At 40.4% G+C, this 23,542-nt stretch overlaps 1 protein-coding gene across 1 annotated transcript in view; it reads right to left on the reverse strand.

Moving 5' to 3' along the window:
• Positions 1 to 23,542, reverse strand: part of LOC126272600 (adhesion G protein-coupled receptor A2-like) — a 565,914-nt gene that overhangs the window by 482,680 nt on the left and 59,692 nt on the right. The window lies entirely within an intron of this gene.

The following is a 23,542-nucleotide window of genomic DNA, read 5'->3' on the forward strand; positions in this document are numbered from 1 at the left end:
GTTGTTTTGCATGGCACTATCACAGCACAGGCATACACTAATGTTTTAAGCACCTTCTTGCTTCCCACTGTAGAAGAACAATTCGGCGATGGTGATTGCATCTTTCAACACGATCGAGCACCTGTTCGTAATTCTAGGTCTGTGGCGGAGTGGTTACACGACAATAACATCCCTGTAATGAACTGGCCTGCACAGAGTCCTGACCTGAATCCTATAGAACACCTCTGGGATGTTTTGGTACGCCGACTTCGAGCCAGGCCTCACCGACAGACATGGATACTTCTCCTCAGTGCAGCACTCCGTAAAGAATGGGGCGCGAGTCCCCAAGAAACTTTCCAGCACCTGATTGAACTTATGCCTGGGAGACAGAAAGCTCTCATCAAGGCTAAGCGTGGGCCAACACTATATTGAATTCTAGCATTACCGACGGAGGGCGCCACGAACTTTTAAGTTATTTTCAGCCAGGTGTCCGGACACTTTTGATCACGTAGCGTAGTTCAGTCATCAACGACAACTATTATAAAGCCCCATTGTACGCTACCAACATAATCAGTTTAATTTCTCTATTTAGTACCGCAACTCGTCAGTTGAAAAATCGAACGGGGCTGCGCTTTGTGAACAAAGTGGCCTTGTATTCGGGAGGTCGAAGAATCTAATTACCGTCCGGTCACACCGATGAATAAGCGCCCCTATGTTAATACATATTAAGAACAAAAAAATTAATATATACACATATTTAGGCACTTCCGGGTCTAGTTCTACAGAATGAATAAGATAGTCAGCTGTGAGCTTACAGTAGGAACCATCCCGGCGTTTGCCTGAAGTAATTTAGGGAAACCATGTCTCGCAAAGGAAACACACTCCTTGTCAACAGCGATGGTTTTAACGGAACATCCAAAATGTATAGACTGCGACCACCGAGAAACAAGAATTTGAGAATTCCCGTGAAGTGACGTGAAGAGAATCACGGAAAATGCAAGTCAATACGGTCAGACTATAACTGGAGTAACTTGACTGCGAGAAAAATACTGATAAAGACATGAAAGTACCACACTTGTTATTTATTAGTATTGGTGCAAATCGCTGATGAGTTTGTTATTGTTAATTCTGTTACTAATTAGAGTCCCTGCTTCACTTCATTAGCCGCAGGGAAGGTCGGAGTTCAGTGCTGGCTGTGTCTGGGGAAGAGCTAAATGGATCTGTAGTTTCCAGTTCACCAGCTGCCGTGCGGCGCAGCAGGCGGCATGCCAGTGGCTAACATCCAGACTTCAGCAGCGCCAACTCTCACGCCCGCCTCGAAGTTTATGGAGCTGTGATGTTCATAAAGCACAGAGCGTTACGCGTTACATCTCACTGGGCTACGCTATGAATGTAAAGTTCGCCTCTGAACATCGCGCAGCAGCGACAGTATGACCTAAAATACGCCGACGATTATTACTCTTATTTTCAGTCTATTGTGGGGTAGTTCTCTGCACTTGTACAGAACATTTTCGGTATTTGGACGGCCTGTCACGGCGATCATCGGTCTCAGAAAGCAAAATTCAGGCGCCCCGTGTGTCATTTTCTCCAATGTATGCTATATGTAAGCAACGTTTGATACGTATGGTTTACAGCTGATTATGTAATTATTTCATGATTTATTCCAAATTTGTAAAATGTGTGTAAATTCTACACACTGGGACGTGTCAGGGCATGGAACTCGAAAGAAAAATCGTTAAGAGTAGGTGGTCTTCCAAAATTCCTTGAAAACGGAGCAAAATGGTCGTGGGAGACCTGATTTAACATATATGCATACATACATACATATATTCACACATACATACATAAATACGTGTGCACTTACCCTGTCAGCCCAAAATGTTTCAAGAATGCATAAACGAAAAACACAGAATCTTTCAGATAGTTGTCTTAACGCATCGTGTGTTCTACATACTCTCCCCTAGGCTAGTGCAACCTTCCTGAATCAGAGATTTTGAGGCTCGTATCCATGGAGCTTTGTTTAAAAAGTTTTATAAAATATCAGTTTTTTTCCCTGAGTTGACTGTTCAAATATTGTGTTTTTACTTATCTAATAAATTTTCAAGCTTGTTTTTAGTTCGTAGGCATATTTCATGTGCATTTTCTGATTTTTTACTGGTTCGTTCCTTGAATGTCTTGTGTCAGGATTTTACAGTCTGTTCGCAATCATCATTCCACGAAGGGTGCCTTCTCCGCATTAGTTTTGAGGAGCTTTCATAATCTTGTGTTTCAGCTGTTCTCAATTTTTTTTTACTTCCTAATAGCCGTGGTTGATTTTATTAGTATCAAATTTAGGAATTGCTGACAATCTTTTGCTGAATTCCTGAGGCTTTCAATTTAGCTTCCCTCGGATTAGGCAGTGCTCCTATGAGTGCTTAAACATTCAGTAACACTCATCCTATGTGGATGCGAGACAGCCATATGATCAGTTTCGACTTCATTTGAGTTTTTTTCTTGAAATGAACTGACATAATTCTGAAGTTGAAATTTCTCCACATGTCTGCGATCTCTTTCCATTTTTATTGGACCATTTGTGAGCAGAAAAGTAACCAATCCTTTTCCTGCATTTTCTCTTACTGTACAATCTACTCGCACATTAGAATTTTACGCATGATTTTATGGAATTTTAGAGCTCGTATTTTCTACTACCTACAATGACGTAATTACTTCTGGGTTTATTTTTTGTTTTGTGTTATCGGCATATGTCCATTGACGTACGCAGTACATGTTACTGAATCATTTAAAAGAAATTTTCATTATCCTATTATTCATAGGCTTTACTTAGATTTGAGGCCCCTGGAGTAGACGATGTTTCCTCAGAGTTACTGATATCCTTGGGAGAAACAGCACTACTATTCCACTTGGTGTCTAAGATACATGAAGCATGCGAAATACCATCAGATTTTTGGTAGAATGTAATGATTCCAATTCCAAAGAAATCAGTTGCTGGCAGATTATCGAACTATGAGTTTGATATATCAAGGCTGTAAAATACTGACACGAATTATTTACAGAAGAACGAAAAAATGAATAAGTCGACATTGGGGAAGATCAGTTTAGGTTCCAGAGAAATTTAGGAATACGTTACGCCATACTGAACCTGCGACTTTTTTTAGATAATAGGTTAAAGAAAGACAAACATACTTTTATAGCAGTTTTAGACTCAGAGAAAACTTTTGTCAGTATAGACTAAAATATACTCTATAAAATTCTGAAGGTAAAGGGGTAAAATACATGGAACGATACATTATACACAACTTGTAAGGAAACCAGACGGCAGCTATAAGTGGAAGTGCATTAAAAGAAATGATCAGTTGAGGAGAGAGCGAGACAAAGTTGTAGCCCATCCCCGATATTATTCAATCTGTACAACGAGCATGCAGTGAAGGAAATCAAAAAAAAAACATGAATTGGGAATTAAAGTTCGGAGAAAAGAAACAAAAATTCTGAGTTTTTCTGATGACATTGTAATTCCGTCAGGAAGAGAAAAGGACTTCGAAGAGCGGTTGAACGGAATGGATAGTGTTTTGGAAAGAAGTAATAAGATGTACACCAACAAATGTGAAACAAGGGCAACGGAATGTAGACGATTGATATCAGTCATGCTGAAGAAATAAGATTAGGAAATGAGACTCTAAAACTAATATATGAGGTTTGCTATTTGGGCAGCATAATAGTTGATCATGGCCAGAGCAGAGATGATATAAAATGCAGACTGGAGATTACAAGGAATGCATTTCAGATAAAGAGAAATTTTGCTATCATCTAAGATAATTTTTTACCAAGTCTTTTATGTAGATATTTGTTTAGAGTGTTTAGAGTGTAGTAGGAAGTGAAACGTAGATGATAAGCCGTTCAGACAAGAAAAGGAGCTTTTGAAATGAGATGCCTCAGAATAATGGTGAAAATTAAATGGGTAGATCACGTAACTAATGAGCTACAAGTGGGGAGAAAAGAAATTTGTGGCACGAAAGAGACTAAAGGACAGAATTTTATGACAGGACACATCCTGTGGCATCAGACTATTGCCAATTTGGTACTTGAGGGAAGCGGAGAAAATAGAAATTTGGAGAGGGTGACAAAGGGATGGAAGAAGTGAGCAAATTCAAACTGATTTCAATAGTTATTCAGAGATGAAGAGGCTTGTACAGCTTTCACTAGTCTGAAGGGTTTCATAATAGACTTTGAATTGAAGACGGCAACAACAAGTTTTCCTCTCAATTTGTAGAGTTTTCCTGGCTTTAGGATCAAATTAATGTTAATTTTGATAAAGAAAGTTTTAATTTTGAGCTTGAATTTGCCAGTGGACTCCTCTGATTCGGGATGAATTGTCTCCCCAGAATACGGCAAACTCGTCGAACCTCAGGGCGGAATATTTGTTACGTCTTGGGGTAATTTTTTAATTACTAAAAGAGCTCAATCGTTGGAACTACAGAGCGAATTTGGGAAGAGAAAATTGGTTAAAACTGGAAAGGCTAGTTCCAGAAATTTTTTAACTTCCGGCTGCATTGCTGATGAACGGACGACTACCACATTGTCGCTTGATCCAAGTCAGATGCAAAGGGGATTTTCTTAAATGCGATCCCTCTGTCTTAGATACTCGTCCAACTTTTTAGGTGTAAACGGAACCAACATTTTTTGTGAATTTGTCTCAAAGAATTTCGTCTCATTTCTTTACCTTCATTTAACAGGTGCTCTCTGAACATGATTACATGTTACCGCTTCTCGTACTCACCCCTATCCCTATTGGTAGTGGGGACTATCTTACTCCCACAGCAATTTTCTATGAATATTGCGTCAGACATGTGTACCAAATTTGGTTGAAATTACTCAGTGCATTCCTGAGTTGTGCTGTTATGTCATCGCTCTTCACCCTCACCCACAGGCTTAGGGCTTGTAGGGATGCCTTACTGTCATAGTAATTTGTACTAGATAGCAAGTGATACCAGTAGAGAGTTTGGTAGAAATTACCTCTCCGATCTTCCGCGTGCCAACCGGCCGCACGCGGCTGTGAAATATAAGAAACAACTTCAGAGTGTTCGTCGCCACAAAAATGCAAACTAACTTCTCGTCCTCCACGTACAACGCAAGGACTCACACAAGTTTGCGCACCCGAGAGTAGTTCACAGAACTTCGCTGGACTGTTCTTCCTCATCCACCCTATAGCCTGATCCTCGCACCTTCCGACTACCATATTTTTACTCCAGTGAAGGATAGAAAGACGGCATCGACGCCGACCAGTAGAATGGTATCACGCGGGCGTACAGGCCCTCCAGACAAGTTGGCATAAAACCGTGTTGTTCAACGGAGATGATCTTGATAAAAAGAAGGTTTTGTAGTCAAAACAGAGGGGAATAACGCAGTGTGCTATCCTGAATGAGACCAACCTGCTTTCAGAAAAAAAATGTTATATTGCTTATTGACTGCCCGTCGTAGATATAGATCAATCGGTCCGTGAGACATTGCACCACAAGCCCAATTAACGGTAGGTGACGTCAAGATAGTACGTGCTGGTCAGAATGTAGGTTGTTCCCGGTGACCCGTAGCCAATAAATGGCGAGGCGAGACGAAGCGAAGCATGGCTGGGATACGAGGCGCGCCCAGCCGCTGACCCGCGCCCGCGCCCGCGCCCCGCATATTAATTACGCGGGCTGCGCTCTGACCTAACCCCGCCCTCGCACCAACGCTCCGTACCACACCCCAGAGAGCCGTGTCTCTCGCGGAGCAGACGAGGCGCCAATGGCCGCACCCTGGCACTAGGCTGCTGTCACGCAGGGAAGCCTACATCCCAGGCGCGCCGCGGCAACACGGACTGAACAGGTGTTCCTCGACGATATCCTTGCAGAGAGAAAACAGAAAAAGTAAGTTTGGAAGTTTGGGTGAATCAGAAAGTTAAAATTCGCATTGTTTTTCGCTTTTAACACAATAAATTGTACAGCACACGAAGCCAGTCTGAAATCTATTTCGCATTTTTCATTTTGATGTTTTGTCGTAGTATTCGAGTATAATTTATCACGGTTTACGTGCAAAGTAGGAGCGTCGCTTTCAGTGGTATGAAATCTGCTGACAGTTTGCTCACTGTGCACCCACTGTGGATAGCCAGTAGGAAGCATGGGAGATAAATCACCTGTGAATTGCTGCCGGCTGTTGAAGAGCATCGGCTCCAAGCCACAAGTTTTGTCTCTGGACCCGTCTTATAGATGGAGCCGTCTTATAGATATAAATTACCTGATTCTTTACTTAAGCATTTCGTCGGACTTCAAGATAAAAATTAATGTGGACTCGCTAATGACTACAGAGGCAGACCTGGACGCAACTCTGTACACTGAATAAATCTGATTATCGAAGTTTTTCTTTCACAAATTCCTTCAAATGCGCACATCCAGGTCATGCCGATCGGGCTACCTCCACATCTGTACAGAATGAAGATTTCCGAATTATATAGTCCAACATGAAGCAGGAAAAATAGTTGAAGTATGTACAAATTACATCGTTAGTAGCATTTCTACCTGTGTATGCAAAATGTCAGTGCCTTATTTCTCTAATCCAATGAACCCCCAAAGATGGGCAGAGTCGCAGCTGCAGCAGTTAGACAAGGTGCAAAATTAGACTTTTTTCTCACTATCCCGCAACTCCGCCATCCCCAGTCCTGCCGATTTCTCCCATTTCGTCCTTTAATCTTCGCCCGCCGCTCCTCTAATTTGCTCTTGTAAATTTGCTATATTCTAAGCCATCAGTAAATAAAATGAGCGTTTTAGGAAAGAGCAATTTTAGGCCTGGTACTCTTTGCTTGCCAGTTTCGACAAGTAGTCACGAAATTTTAGTTTCCAAACTGTAAAGTAAAAAAAAAAAAAAAAAAAATATATATATATATATATTTTAAATTGTTCTGGAAATTAAATGAGCCAAAACTGAAGTAATTGGGAATAATTAATTACTCGTTTGTTTGCTACATATAATTAACTTGCTAATGTTTTGTTTCATAACAGGAATCATAAAATTAACGTTTTTTCGCCGAGAGAGAAAGCAGCTGTGTTTTTAAAAGCAATCTGAATGCCGTTGTAACACAAAAGGTGCAATGTAAACTCAAATTTTGTACAAAAATACATTCTTCTACTGCACGGTAACTGTGCCATCTTTTTCAATAAAAATATCTAAATTATATTCCTATACTATATCCGAACAAAAGTTATCACTGTAGTCAAAGCAGAACTCGTTATGCTTTTACGAAATTTAAAATCAGATACGCACACCTGAAACAATCCATATAATCTTGACACTGTGGCTCACCTGTGAAGATCACACTCAAGCAATCATCGCAAAGAAAATTCATGTGTAGTCGCTTTTCGTCTCGACATGTGTTCTCGTGATCGAGTTTACACCGCCAGGAAAGGGTGTAAATGCTGAACGATATTGTTACACATTGCAAAATGTGCATATGGTAAGCGGAGGCGTCGCGCCTTACATGGCAATGCAAGACTAATTATATCCCATATCACACAAAATCAGTTCCTTGTCTTTAGAGAGGAATTCTTCAATCATTCCTACTAAAGGTTTGCTAAGTGACATGTATATATTTGTCTCCGTACACACTCTGTGACAGAATAATTCCTCTACAACGAAATTGATGTACAGATGGCAGTGGCTTCATGGTTCCCAACTTTGATAGTAGACTTCTATGGCAGGGGTATATAAATTTTAGTGCACAAGTCCAATAAATGTCTTAATAACTGTGGTGAGTGTGTTGACAAGTAGCCAGTGAATGTCTGAAAAAAATACTTCTTACTAACTGAAAAGGTTACGTAATTTCAACAGAGAAGAACTACACACTACACTGCAGAGTTACGCTGCCAACATGATGGATACTTTTATGATTTATCATTCTGATTGAAAGGAGCTAAAGATGTAAGCTGAAGAATGTTAAACCTGAGATCTGCTAAGCAAACAAAAAATATTTGAACTTTCCACAAAGGTTAACACCGCACACTTTTCTTGCATGTATGCAACTTCGTATGTTTAAACTGAGCTGACTCATTTTAATTTATTTATTTTATTCGTTTTACTGTCACCAAATGACATATCAGTTGCCGTCAATTCAAACTCAGCTTCTCTAAATACATTTGACAGAATCTTATTTTTATCAAAATCTTATTTTTATCAAAACCTTTTGTTCATATACAGGTGTCCACAAGGGAAGGTGATCTGGGAGGAAGAGGGCAGGGGGAATAAGAGGCACTTGTACACTCACATAATACAAACTTTTTAGTCAGTATAGAATCAGAACACATATATAAGGTGATTAAGCTGCCCCTACCAATGGGTTTTATGCAAACCGCAAAGGACCTAAACATGACTGTATTTTACATCATGGTCATTTAGCCCCGTATACCAAAAGGTATTCCTCTCTCCACCCTGGACATCTTAATCACGACGGAAGTTTATCTTATGTCTGTGGAGAAACAAAATCTATTAAAGTTACGTGAGACAACACTCAGTTTTATACCGTAAACATTATAGTAGACTCCAAGTAACATGGACCAAATAACAGCGTAGTAGTCAAAACGACATAAAATCATTATCTGCGCTGGAGATAACGAAAGAATTGTGAAACTTCATTGTAGTAAAAATGTTCTCTCCATTAATTTCTGTCTTCTCAATGTATGCGGAGTGCACAGCGCAGAATGCCTTGATAAGAATTACGCGTTCTGCATCCAACTTCGGAATTGCTGCACAGTAAGGAGACAAACTCTGAAGACGAAGGTTGTATTAATTTCTTCCTGGGATGACAGAGTCGATTCTATCGGCCAAATTGAGTGCAGTTTTCGCAAGTTTCCGACATACATGGACACACAATCAAATGCTGGCTCTGTAGTACACTTGGCACAAGGAAGTGAAAATTAATACGAATAATATCCATAATTCCTTTGTTCAGATTTAATTACGCCATTCAACAATACAAAATTGAAAATAGTGTAAAATGACAGATACAAAGCTTTGTAATTAAATGGTATCAGCGGTGAATAATCGTTATCTACAGCCTATTTTACGTTTCTCGACTTTTCCTGGTTATCCAATTGGACCCCTCAGCCACTCTGACTTCTTTCTGTTTTATATTTTTATTATTTTCGCTATCAAGCAGGGTTATAAATACAAAATCAAATATGGGTAATGCAGGAGTAGGTTTAATAATGAATAACAAAATAGGAATGCGGGTAAGCTACTACAAACAGCATAGTGAACGCTTTATTGTGGCCAAGATAGACACGAAGCCCACGCCTACTACAATAGTACAAGTTTATATGCCAGCTAGCTCTGCAGATGATGAAGAATTTGATGAAATGTATGATGAGATAAAAGAAATTATTCAGGCAGTGAAGGGAGACGAAAATTTAATAGTCATGGGTGACTGGAATTCGATAGCAGGAAAAGGGAGAGAAGGAAACGTAGCAGGTGAATATGGATTGGGGGTAAGAAATGAAAGAGGAAGCCGCCTGGTAGAATTTTCAACATAGCATAACTTAATCATAGCTAACACTTGGTTCAGGAATCATAAAAGTTGGTTGTATATGGGAGAGCATAAGGGAACAATTGACAGGAATGGGGGAAAGAAATACAGTAGAAGAGGAATGGGTAGCTTTGAGGGATGAAACAGTGAAGGCAGCAGAGGATCAAGTAGGTAAAAAGACGAGGGCTAGTAGAAATCCTTGGATAACAGAAGAAATATTGAATTTAATTGAGGAAAGGAGAAAATATAAAAACGCCGTAAACAAAGCAGGCAAAAAGGAATACAAACGTCTCAAATATGAGATCGACAGGAAGTGCAAAATGGCTAAACAGGGATGGCTAGAGGAAAAATGTAAGGATGTAGAGGCTTATCTCACTAGGGATAAATAGATACGGCCTACAGGAACATTAAAGAGACCTTTCGAGAAAAGAGAACAATTTGCATGAATATCAAGAGCTCAGATGTAAACCCAGTTCTAAGCAAAGAAGGGAAAGCAGAAAAATGGAAGGAGTATATAGAGGGTCTATACAGGGGCGATGTTCTTGAGGACAATATTACGGAAATGGAAGAGGAGGTAGATGAAGATGAAATGGGAGTTATGATACTGCATGAAGAGTTTGACAGGGCCCTGGGAGTAGACAAAATTCCAATAGAACTACTGACAGCCTTGGGAGAGCCAGTCCTAACAAAACTCTACCATCTGGTGAGCAAGATGTATGACACAGGCGAAATTCCCTCGGACTTCAAGAACAATATAATAATTCCAATCCCAAAGAAAGCAGGTGTTGACAGATGTGAACATTACCAAACTATCCGTTTAATAAGTCACAGCTGCAAAATACTAACGTGAATTCTTTACAGACGAATGGAAAACTGGTAGAAGCCGACCTCGGGGAAGATCAGTTTGGATTCCGTAGAAATGCTGGAACACGAGAGGCAACACTGACCCTACGACTTATCTTAGAAGAAAGATTAAGTAAAGGCAAACCTACGTTTCTAGAATTTGTAGACTAAGAGAAAGCTTTTGAAAATGTTGACTGGAATACTCTCTTTCAAATTCTGAAGGTGGTGGGGGTCAAATACAGGGTGCGAAAGCCTATTTACAATTTGTGGAGAAACCAGATGGCAGTTATAAGAGTTGAGGGGCATGAAAGGGAAGCAGTGGTTGGGATGGGAGTGAGAAAGGGTTGTAGCCTCTCCCCGATGTTATTCGGTCTGTATATTGAGCAACCAGTATAGGAAACTAAAGAAAAATTCGGAGTAGGTATTAAAATCCATGGAGAAGAAATAAAAACTATGAGGTTCGCCGATGACATTGTAATTTTGTCAGAGACAGCAAAGAACTTGTAAGAGCAGTTGAACGGAATGGACAGTGTCTTGAAAGGAGGATATAAGATGAACATCAATAAAAGCAATACGAGGATAATGGAATGTAGTCGAATTAAGTCGGGTGATGCTGAGGGTATTAGATTAGGAAATGAGACACTTAAAGTAGTAAAGAAGTTTTGCTATTTAGGGAGCAAAATAACTGATGATGGTCGAAGTAGAGAGGATATAAAATGTAGACTGGCAATGGCAAGGAAAGTGTTTCTGAAGAAGAGAAATTTGTTAGCATAAAGTATTGATTTAAGTGTTTGTATGGTGTGTACCCATGTATGCAAGTGAAACATGGACGATAAATAGTTTAGACAAGAAGAGAATAAAAGCTTTCGAAATGTGGCGCGACAGAAGAATGCTGAATATTAGATTGGTAGATCACATAACTGATGAGGAGATGTTGAATAGAATTGGGGAGAAGAGGAGTTTGTGGCACAACTTGACTAGAAGAAGGGATAGGTTGGTAGTACATGTTCTGAGGCACCAAGGGATCACCAATTGAGTACGGGAGGACAGCGTGCAGGGTAAAAATCGTAGAGGGAGGCCAAGAGATGAATAAACTAAGCAAATTCAGAAGGATGTAGGCTGCAGTAGGTACTGGGAGATGAAGAAGCTTGCACAGGATAGAGTAGCATGGAGAGCTGCATCAAACCAGTCCCAGGACTGAAGACCACAAGCAGATTTTATTGGTACATGATTGTTGTGAACTGGATCTTTGATGTTCCGTCTAATGTGGTATTAATATTGACCGAAGGTTCAAAAATGAAAACCCAATAGATCAGCTATGTGTGTTTTTTTATCCCCATGACTATCACAGTTCAGTTTATCCTCCGAGCACTCTCCCCAATCTTCACAGCAGTAGCAACTGCCATAAAAGAAGAATTAACGTTTGGTAGGCAAGCAGGATATCGTAACATACAGTTCTGTCAGATTGCAAAAGAGTTATTCAGTCTATCGAAAGTCCAAAACGGAAATACGCCAGGCACTAGTAAAGACATTATTTCTTCTTTAATTTGACTCCCTACTCACCCGGATGTCACTTATAATGAACAGGTGGATAACCAGAGAAGTCACCAGTTATGCCAGGAATTTTCTATCACTAACCTGATCCTCAACCACACCTTAATCTGTAGGTGAAGTAGAAAACTGGAAAGAATATTGTAATTTATCTATATCAAGTAAGGGAAAATGGTATGCTTCGACGCAAAGGGCTACTTGCTCTAAACATTGGTTCAACGAGAAAACGTTCTCAAGGAAATTAATAAAAAGTGTAATCTGGATGTGTTTTGATTAAGGACATTTTCCAGCACATCTTCACCGAATGTGAGTCTTGAATTTTCCTTTTATCTTTGCAATAAGACGTCTCTTACTGATCTAATTCATGTTACCTTCTCTTATTCCAAACATGATGAAAGCATGTCGGTTTTATGGAATATCTGAGAGAAGCTGGTGGACATCAACCTAGTGCTTCGTAGTATCCTTCACGACAACGTCATGCATACAAATACGACAGTACTTAAATCCTTAACATCCTCTCAAATTAAAGTATAGCTGGTGTCTGTAATACCTAAATGTTTCGGAAATAAATATTAAGATAATATTTGCAATTAACATTTGCAATATATTGTTCTGTAATATTCTGGCTGTATGTTACTTTTTCCAAATGCCAAATAAAATAGAACAACCTTTTGTACCTAAATCCCTGGATTTGATAATATGAGAATACAATTCGAATCAAGCAACGTTCATTGAACGGTCGTTGAGGTGAAGCCGTTGGTAGCCCTTTGGTCCATCTAGGTGGTCAGTTGCTCGTAGGCTGCACGTCTATTCGCCATCACACGTCTCCACAGCCATTGTTCACCGCTGTCATCTGCGGCAAGTGATGCACAACAGTTACCTCGACGCCGATTTTGAATAGCGCCAGTTAATAAGGGCGGGACGCAAACAGTTTACAGACTTAGCCGATTCGGAAACACTTCCATTCTTGGCACTAAATCCAATCATCATGTGCTTTTGGAGTTCAGATAAATAGCTCCGTTTCCGCATCACGACAATGATTGCACTGCTTTCTGCGTCGCCCCTCAGCCCTCTTCTCCGCACGCCTTATATAGCCTCCAATGCTAGTGCTGTCACCTCCCGCCTGTGAGTGGCACACGTTGATGTCGAACATAGGGTGTGGTCGCATTAATCTGATGGAACAGTGTACATTTATTTATACAGGATGCTTCACAGTGTTTGTGACGAACGTCTATATGTGACAGATCCCGTCATGAGGAACAACTTATGCTATGGTCGCTTACGATTCCTGGCGACTTCAAGTCTAGTTGAAGACTAGGTATGCCCCTAAGATGTGGCAAGCCGTTGGGACTCTGCGGCGTTCCTACGAAATAAGTGTTACCTATCCTCTTTTCATTTGCTCCTCTAATGAGTAGAACAGGCACAGGAAAATTGGAATTCCAGATTCGCTTCTAAATTACCTTCCCCCCATACAGACACTTATTCTTTTCTTCTTGTTGAAAATCACTTTATCAGTTTTGGGGTAAGTAATATGCTGTACACCTTGGTAGTAGACCCTGCCAGCTCGGTGAAATCTCGTTGTCTAAAGGCTCGCGAGTACTATGCGGCGGTTGGCGTCGCCGGGATGAGTCAGCGAACATTTTCTCTGTTGCAAAAGTTGTTCCCCATGACGTGGTGTATCACCCTGGGATATTTGTTGCAAATAGTTTGAAACTCCATGTATATCTGTACGCAACTTTTTTAAATGGATTAACCACACCTGACGATGGTAATTATGTCGAAAGCGGTAATTTGATTAATTTAAGCATATTTGAGCTTTCGTGACTAAATAAATTCGTAAACACACTTTTTATATTGGTTATACCATAATATTCCTCCGTGTATGAAACTATGAAAACAATTACTATGGAAACATAAGTTAGAAAATGCACGCTGACTTGAAGCTTAAGACTGTAATATGTGGGTGAGTTTGATAGAAACGAGCATTCAGCAATGAAGGAAAAACGGTTGTTACTGATGAAAAACGTATCTTTCTGTATATGACAGTCCACCAAAAACAAGGGGCCCTTACTAAATTGATTAACCTAATTCATTGTGTCTGAAATAGTGGTAGTTCACATGATTAAATATATTCCGCCCTCAGTTACAAATAACGTGGTTTTATTTTAAGCACGATGATATTTCAGATCGTGGAAGATTTACATAAGCTTAGAAAAGTTACTATTAATCTTTCTTTCATGAACTGATTTGCCGAAATTCTTAGTTAGTAAAGCTAAGATGGTATAAAACGAGTTGTCATAAGAATGAATGCCTCTCGTGAGAAATAATGAAGTTTCCCTTATGTATTATTTCATCTTCGTGTGAAAGTTGGATCGGCGGGGACGGAAATAAACGCATTTCCTGCTATAAATAGCTTGTTTGTGAAATTTCGCTAATATGTTAGCTTGTTTGATTTACTCGCACTCAGTTCCCGAAGAAGGATCAGCAGACAGAAATATCAATTCCTCTGTCGCTAAAGGCCTTGTTTCGCGATGTTATGTAGCCCACATGTTTTTTCGAGTAATGGTTATTAAAAACAACACACGCGAAATTATTTAGAGCCGGTTGCGTATGTGCACATATCCACAATATTTCACTGTTGTGTTAGATCACTTGTCTGACATATTTTGACACTGATGGTCACATTGGATCTTAGTTCATTGTTCGCTGTCTAAATGGTTACACATTTTTCATAAACGCTGCGCCAGTTTGTGGAAAAAAAACGAAACATAGAATTAGATTTATATCGATTTTATCTATGGAATGATGTCAGACACAGCACTATAAACCTTAAGCGTTTGCCTTTAGTTGATGTTCTATAAATAAAATAAGAGTAAATACATTATTAGGAGAGACACAGAGACATTGAAGACGGTGAGCACGTTGCACGCTCCAGCGTAATAGACGATGAAAAAGTTGAAAAAGAGGTAATACCTGTTACTGAAAATTACCATCGCCTTATCAATGAGAGAGTTGCTGATGATTTCGGTACTTAATGAACCATTTTTCCGGATTTTTTGCTCATTAAACATGTTACAGTAAAATTTATTCTGGAATTTCTAGAACTACGACCAAAAACGGTACCGAAAACTGCTCTAGTGGCTTATACCTGGTAATGAAAAAAAGGGGTATATGGAGCATGACTTTGAAACTAAGGTATAATAGTCCAAATCAAACATAAAATCATCGAATGTGACGGTATTGAACACTATATTCTTTGTCTTCAGGCGTTTAGCGTGACACTTTCCATCAGGTAGTAACGTTAATAATCAGTACTATTTTGAAACTTTACGCGGTTTCCGTGAAGCAATGCACTGAAAACACCCGGATTTGGGATGAATCATATCATGGCAATACAAAATAATGAGATTTAGCTCTTTGTTCATGAATTTGTAGCAAAAAGTATCATCATTAATACGATTCAGTCACCGTGAAAAAAAACTGCAAATAGCCTTTCGATAATGAAAGAGCCATAAGCCAGCTGGCATGGATGATGCTGAGGTGAAGAACATAAAATGATTCGGACAAGTAAACATAAAGTGTCTTACTGAATTCTGTAATAACTGCCTCTGACGAAAGCATATCCCTACAGTGTGGAGGGATTTTTTTCAATACTTTGTAAATGTGAAGCAATAACATTTCACATAACATTTAAGTTATTTCTCCACCTCACCGTAGTTGTCTGATACAATTGGAACAGAGTACCAAAAAATGGTTAAAATGGCTCTGAGCACTATGGGACTTAATATCCCATAGAACTCAGAACTACTTAAACCTAAATAACATGAGGATATCACACACATCCATGCCCGAGGCAGGATTCGAACCTGCGACCGTAGCGGTCGCGCGGTTCCAGACTGAAGCGCCTAGAACCGCTCCGCCACACCAGCCGGCGAACAGAGTACCACAGTGGTTAATCAACCCACTGGAAGTTCGAAGAACGTTGGAACTGCAAATGTTAATATGTAGGCTTTGATGCTCCGTAATACTCTTACGAAACAAATTTCACCAGTTCCTGAACATCAACCACGTTTACCCGCTGTAACAAAGATATCTCTCACGCACCCGTGCCTATGTGGACAATACCGCTTTTATTCAATAATAATCTCAACCACCTTTAACTAGTGTGGTCAGAATTATCAGGGAAGCACACGAATTATCATTAATGTTATGTGGCACGTATATATAAATTTCGTGTGCAGATCCAAAAATAATGCAATACAGGCCGTTTCTAATCCTGTGACTTCATTACCAAGCGCTCTGACTTTTACTGAGTCTAAATGATTCCGTTTATGTTATTCGTTGCAACTTTTGTTGGCAAAAAGTATGTTTTGTAGGCCACAACACATCCGTGCCACATGCAGCTAATGCCTCAACCTACTGCGTGTCCTGTCGACTTACGAATGATCAACACGCTCAACCTTCTTGTACCCTTGATAATGCTGTACACGGCCGTACACCCAGCCACTCTCGTAACGAACAATGAGGTTTTCATTCTTCTTGAAATAACATTCTTTAACTATAAAACTTTTATCCGTTATGAATTTGGAACACTGCGACTGTCTTGTCAAAGGTTTCAGGAATTACTGCAACCAATCGCCGTTTTATCTTCAATTTTTATTTATTGATGATCGGTTCCGAAACGCCTCGCGATTCATCATCAGATGATAGAAATTAGTTTGGAGTATTGTGGGGGTCGTACATCTGTGGCAAATACAGAGACGAAAAAGTGAGCACTGTATGTGGAAAGAATATTACGATTGTAAGAGTAATTTGATGTTATTACTCACTATTTTTATTCTTGTGGCAGGCACTGCTCTGGAAAACATAAGGTGGTGACTCCCACACACTGCCTCCACAGAACTCTTTGGAGACAACAACAGCTAGACTCTTTGGTTTGCCGGCCGGGGTGTCCGAGCGGTTCTAGGCGCTTCAGTCTGGAACCGCGCGACCGCAACGGTCGCAGGCTGAATCCTGCCTCGGGCATGGATGTGTGTGATGTCCTTAGGTTAGTTAGGTTTAAGTAATTCTAAGTTCTAGGGGACTGATGACCTCAGCAGTTAAGTCCCATAGAGCTGAGAGCCATATATGTACGCTTTGGTTTGTTTATATTTTGTAAAGTATGTGGGAGTCGCCATCGGTGGAAAAGTGCCTGTTTCACTTGATATTTAACGATACTGGTAAGCACTCATTGTTTTCCAGAGCAGTGCCTGTCACAGGAATAAAAATAGTGAGTAATACCATCAAATTACTCTTACAATCGTAATATTCTTTCCACATACAGTGCTCACTTTTTCGTCTCTGTATTTGCCAAAGATGTACGACCCCCACAATACTCCAAACTAAATTGTATCACCTGATGATGAATCGCCAGGTGATTCGAAACCGGTCATGAATAAATAAAAATTGAAGAATAAACGGCGATTGGTTGCAGTAATTCCTGAAATTGTTTAACTCTGCCACAGTTAATGGTTTTTCCGGAGTGAGAGTCATTAATGTATGGTTATAGAAATTAATGTCATAGGCAGAAGTAACTATATGAAAGAACTTCTTCCATTGTTTCGCAATCCAGTGCGGGTAGAGGTACGATATACAGGGTTATTTATAAGTACGAAAACTACAAGACATACAAAAAAAGACGCGCATCAGTGGGTAGCTACGGTTGCAGGTTCGATTCCTGCCTCGGGCATGGATGTGTGTGATATCCTTAGGTTAGTTAGGTTTAATTAGTTCTAAGTTCTAGGCGACTGATGACCTCAGAAGTTAAGTCGCACAGTGCTCAGAGCCATTTGAACCATTTTTTCAGTGGATAGGGCATTTCTCTGACTTTGTAACTCACACCACAGCTGTTCAATACGGGCGCCGTGGCAAACGTCAATACGTGCGCACAGTTCAGTGACACGAATATTCCATGAAGGCACGCCAGCTGCCCGCTTTGCAAATATATTCATTGTATTTTCTATCTGCAAGCGCAAACTATACCGTCCAGTGTCATTAATGTGATCACTGTTTATATTGGACGTCAACATACAATAACCACTCACAGTCGGCAACTGGCAGCACTAGAAGTGGAAGATATGTAAAACGTCGGAGCGACGCAAGAAACAGTGCAATCGTTGTCGTAATGCGGGAATGGAAGGATTTATCTGATGTCCAAAAAGGGCATGATCATTGTCTTTCGGACCACGGGTGGAAGCATTTCCGAAACGTCTAAGTTTCCAAACCTACCGCCTGCCGCCGTGGTTAAAGCATATAGTACACGACAAAACAGTGCTATCAAAAACCGGCAAATGCGATGACCACAGGCCATGTATGACAGGGGTGAAAGACGACTGTGGAGATGTGTATGGGCGAATAAACGTGCAGCTACTGAGCAGCTGGCCGCCCAGATGAACCAAGGATTTAACAACAGTGTCTCCTCAATGGTGCTCAGTGAACTTCGCTGCGTGTGGGTGTCAACATCAAGCACCTGGTTCATGCACTCATCTTGACAGCTGTTCATTGGTAACGAAGGCTGTAATCTGCACGCCGATACCTCAGCTCAACGTCCAAGAGTGGCGACAGGAGGCCTTTTCAGGTGACTCGCGTTTTGTGCTTCATCGGATAGATGGCCGTTGGCGCGTATGGCGTGACTCTTCTGAGAGCAGACGAGGTGGGAGCGTTATCTGCATCTTCACCTACTCTGCAAATCACACTTAATGCCTGCCAGTGTGTTCATCGAACCATCTTTACAATAATTTTCTGTTATTCCAATCTCGAACAGCGCGCAGAAAAAACGAACACCTACTTCTTTCCGTGCAAGCTCTGATTTCCCTTATTTTTTTATGATGATCATTTCTCTCATTGTAGGTCGGCGTCAACAAAATATTTTCGCATTCGGAGGAGAAAGCCTGTGTTTGAAATTTAGCGAGAAGATTCAACTGCAACGAAGAACGCCTTTGTTTTAATGGTGTCCACCCCAAATCTTGTATCATGTCAGTGACACCCTCTCCCTTATTTCGCGGTAACAAAACCTGCTGCACTTTCTCAATGTGCTCCGTTACGGCCTGGGGGTTGCTTTTTGTGGCATTCCCTGGGTAATCTCGTCATTCTGGAAGGCACAAGCCGGCCGCGGTGGCCGAGCGGTTCTAGGTGCTTCAGTCCAGAACTACGCAGCTGCTATGGACGCAGGTTCGAATCCTGCCTCGGGCTTGGATTTGTGTGGTGTACTTGGGTTAGTTAGGTTTCGTAGTTCAAAGTCTAGGGGACTGATGACCTCAGATTTTAAGTCCCATAGTGCTCAGAGCCATTTGAACCATTTGAAGGCACAGTGGATCAACACAGGTAGGCATCTGTCCTTGTTGACCATGTCCTCCCCTAAATGCAGTTTGTTTTTCCTCGGCACCATGCAATCTACCAACAGGACAACGCAACGTGTCACACATCTCGCTGTGTATGTGTATGGTTCGAAGAGCCCCAGGGTGAGTTTACCATAATACGCTGTCCAACAAACTTCCCCGAATTACATCCAATGGACAATTAGTGGGACAACCTGGGTCGGACTGGTCGCGCCATGGATCCTCAACCGCGAAACCTAGCGCAGATGGTCGTGTCACTGGAGTCGGTATCGCTCAAGTGGACACCTTCCAGAACGTCTCTGACTCTCTTACTGCACATCTCGCAGCTGGCCGCGCTGCAGAAGGTGGTTACTTAGGCTTTTCACAGGTGGACACATTAATGTGACTGGACGGTATTTATTTATTGATTTTATAGATTTTTGCAGGAAACAATACAGGCACTACAATAGCTTAACGAGGTTAGTGACAATAATTAAATTTTAAGAACCTATCTGTATTATACATCCCATTATATAAAATTACAGACTCATTAACTGATATGTCAGAGTTTTATAGCCGCTTCTTGCAGGTGACGTGCTATTAAATAATTAATTTTGAGGTTAGTCTTACTCAATAGTATGTTAATATTTGTTGGCAAGGGAATATTCAATTTTTCAAGGTTTCCTACAATTAAGTTTGGTGAGGCACAATTTATAACATGTCAAAATGATGTGGTTAAGATCTCCGTCGTCTTCTGTTCTCTGCACGTGCGAAAGACTTTCATTCCAAACACAAGAAGTTGTCACAACATGAAGCAAATTCCATCTGGTTCTTATAACCTCTGTGGGATACATATGTCCATATTGTAGTGAAAGGGTTGTGTAATATTGATTATTGCTGGTGTCCTAATAGTTACGATACTTTTCAAAAGAGTCTAAAATTGAATAAGACAATAGAATAATTAATAAACAGTGGGAAGAGGTTTCGGTTGAAAACAGCGATAAAACAATGAGTCTTTGGTCACGTGACATTGCCAAAGTTCAAGGCAAATAATCTGAAACGGCATTACGGCACTAAGATCACAGTAGTTTCAAAAAATATTTTCCTTTTGCTTGCCAGTTAAGAAAAACTAAATAGGAAACATTTCAGCAAAAACTTAAAGAAAACTGTAACGTACATATTTACCGAGGAAGTAGATTTAAGAACCGAAAGTGGCTTCGTGTATTGCAGAAGCATGCAAACCTCACACAGTGGGTGGCTACTAAGAAGAATATTACACACGTTGTCACTGTATAGAGCTCAAAATTTAAAAAAATAATAATTTCCCGCTGTTAGACACGCAACAGAGGGGTGAGTTTCTGTTATCATCAGCGATATGGTAAGTAAATAAGTAAGAGTCGGGCTTTGGGAAAATCTACAGATATCAAACATAATCACAGCCTCCAATATTTCTAAGCCGTGTATTGTGTAGCTTAAAGGTGCATCGCCTATGAGATGCGACAAACAATGGGTACTGTTGCTTTTACATGGTGACACCTCATACTCCGATTTCATACCTGTCTTTTGTATTATTCACATATAATATTTAACACCAAAATGTTGTCAACATCCATATGTCTTGCAAATACTTTTAAAAATTATGAGCAGGGTTCATTCAAATGCCAAAGCACATACACTCTTCAAATCGTTTATGGCAGAAATGAATAAGGCAAACTTCCTGGTTCGAATGATCTTTTTAAATTATCAGTCGACAATAGTACATGAAGATTTTTTCCAATAACAGTTTCAAATCAACGATTTCTGCAACGCAAAGCAAAATCTTTCCCTCAACTGCACCAGTTGATGCATATCACTTTGACACCAGACACTACCCTGTATTTACAAGCGCTAAACATACAAGGTGACAATTACTGAACTATTTGAAATAAAATCGTCATAAACGTTCAAGCTACGCATGTATGGTTTAGTTTAACGACGAAGCCCACTTTCATTTGGATGGTTTCGTCAATAAGCAAAACTGGTGCATTGTGATACTGAGAATCCGCGTTTCGCGATCGAGAAGTCTCTTCATCCTCAGCGGGTGACTGTGTGGTGTGCAATGCCCAGTCATGAAATAATCGGTGCGATATTCCTTGATGTCACAGTGACTACCGAACGGTACGTGAAGGTTTTGGAAGATTATTTCACCCCCATGATCCAAAGTGACCCTGATTTCGACAAGATGTCGTTCATGTAAGACGGAGCTCGACCCCATCAAAGCAGAAGAGTGTTTGATATCCCGGAAGAGCACTTCGGGGACCGCATTTTTGCTCAGGGGTACCCAGAGACCCTCGCATTAGCCTCGATTGGCCGTGATATTCTCCAGATCTGTACACATGAGGATCCTTTTTGTGGGGCTATATGAAAGACAAGGTGAGCAATAATAACCCCCAAACCATTGCTGAGCTGAAAACAGCCATTCAGGAGGTCATCGATCATTCGACACTTCAGCGGGTCATGCAGAATTTTATTATCCGTGTATGCCATATCATCGCCAATGATGGCAGGCATATCGAACATGTCTTAACCTTAATCCGAATATCTGTAGTGGCGTTTACATGCTGAATAAAGTGTATGCACACCGTAGTTTGTAACTGATTTACATTTTTTTTCATATAGTTCAATAATTGCCCCCCTGTATCGTCACATGGTTGAGAAGGGAGTGAGACAGGGTTGTAGCTTATCTCCGACTTTATTCAGTCTGTATATTGAGCAAGCAGTGAAGGAAACAAAAGAAAAAATTGGAGTAGGAATTAACAAATAAAAACTTTGAGGTTTGTCGAGCACATTGTAAATCTGTCAGAGACAGCAAAAGACCTGGAATGGACAGTGTCTTGAAACGGGGATATAAGATGAACAGCAATAAAGCAAAACGAGGATAATGGAATGTAGTCGAATTAAATCAGGTGATGCTGAGGAATTTAGATAAGGAGATGAGACACTTAGTAAATGAGTTTTGCTATTTGGGAAGCAAAATAACTGGTGACTGTAGAAGTGGGGAGGATATAAAATGTAGACTGGCTATGGCACTATGGCAAGAAAAGCTATCATGGAGAAGAGAAATTTCTTAACATCGAGTATAGATCTGTGTGTCAGGAAGTCTTTTCTGAAATATTTGTATGGAGTGTAGCCACGTATGGAAGTGAAAAATCGACGATGACTAGTTTAGACAAGAAGCTTAGCTTTCGAAATGTGGCGCTACAGATCAATGCTGAAGATTAGATGTGTAGATCACGTAACTAATCAGGAGGTACTGAATAGAACTCGGGAGAAGAGGAATTTGTGGCATTACTTGATCAGAAGAAGGGATAGTTTGGTAGGACACGTTCTGATGCATCAAGGAAGCACCAATTTAGTATTGGAGGGAAGCATAGAGGGTAAAAATCGTAGCGGGAGACCAGGGTATGAATACACTAAGCAGATTCAGAAGGATGTAGGTTGCAGTAGTTTTTCGGAGATCAAGAGGCTTGCACAGGATAGAGCAATATGAGGAGCTGCATCAAAGCAGTCTCTGTACATAAGACCACAACAACACAACATCATCAGATGGAAGTGCAATACTTCTGTGTGATTTACTGCAGATTGTGTGTACCTTTCACAAGACATCAGGGCGGTTTCGGAAGAACCTGGAGACTAAAATAATCGTTCATTTCAATTGTTCGAAGAAAACAACCAAAATCTTCCCTGTAGTTCAGTTGTATAACAACTGATTACTCCTGTAGCACATCTGAACTCAATGAAAAAATAAATGACGAATTTAGTGATTTGAAGAAATTGAAAACGTCATTTTGCTTCTCGGAAAATTCGTTCGCTGTTGTTGTTGCAGGAGATGGTTGCCCCGTTTCCCCACCAATCACAAAAGATGGAGCAGCTGGGATCATAAAGTTTCTGAAACAACAATAGGACTCAAACGAAGTCGTCGTTCGACCATTAAACTTTAGAAGCAGGTTCCAGAAGAGAAATATCCACAACCAATAATGTGTGCCGAGAGATTGATATCAGTTTTTGGGACCACTTACGTGTGTGTGAATCAGTGTATTTAACCACGTTCTCCAGTTAAAATACCTATTTGAGAAAACTGATCAATATTTAAGTGATCTTGTGGGAAGTATTTTCACAAGTTATCAGCCGGACTTCAAACAATTCACATAAATTTGTACACTCGAAAAAGTAAATCAGGGAAATACCAACTTTTTCCTTGCTATGCGATGAAATGCTGTCCAATAATATT

The sequence above is a fragment of the Schistocerca gregaria genome, chromosome 5 (assembly GCF_023897955.1).
Source record: "Schistocerca gregaria isolate iqSchGreg1 chromosome 5, iqSchGreg1.2, whole genome shotgun sequence".
NCBI lineage: Eukaryota > Metazoa > Arthropoda > Insecta > Orthoptera > Acrididae > Schistocerca > Schistocerca gregaria.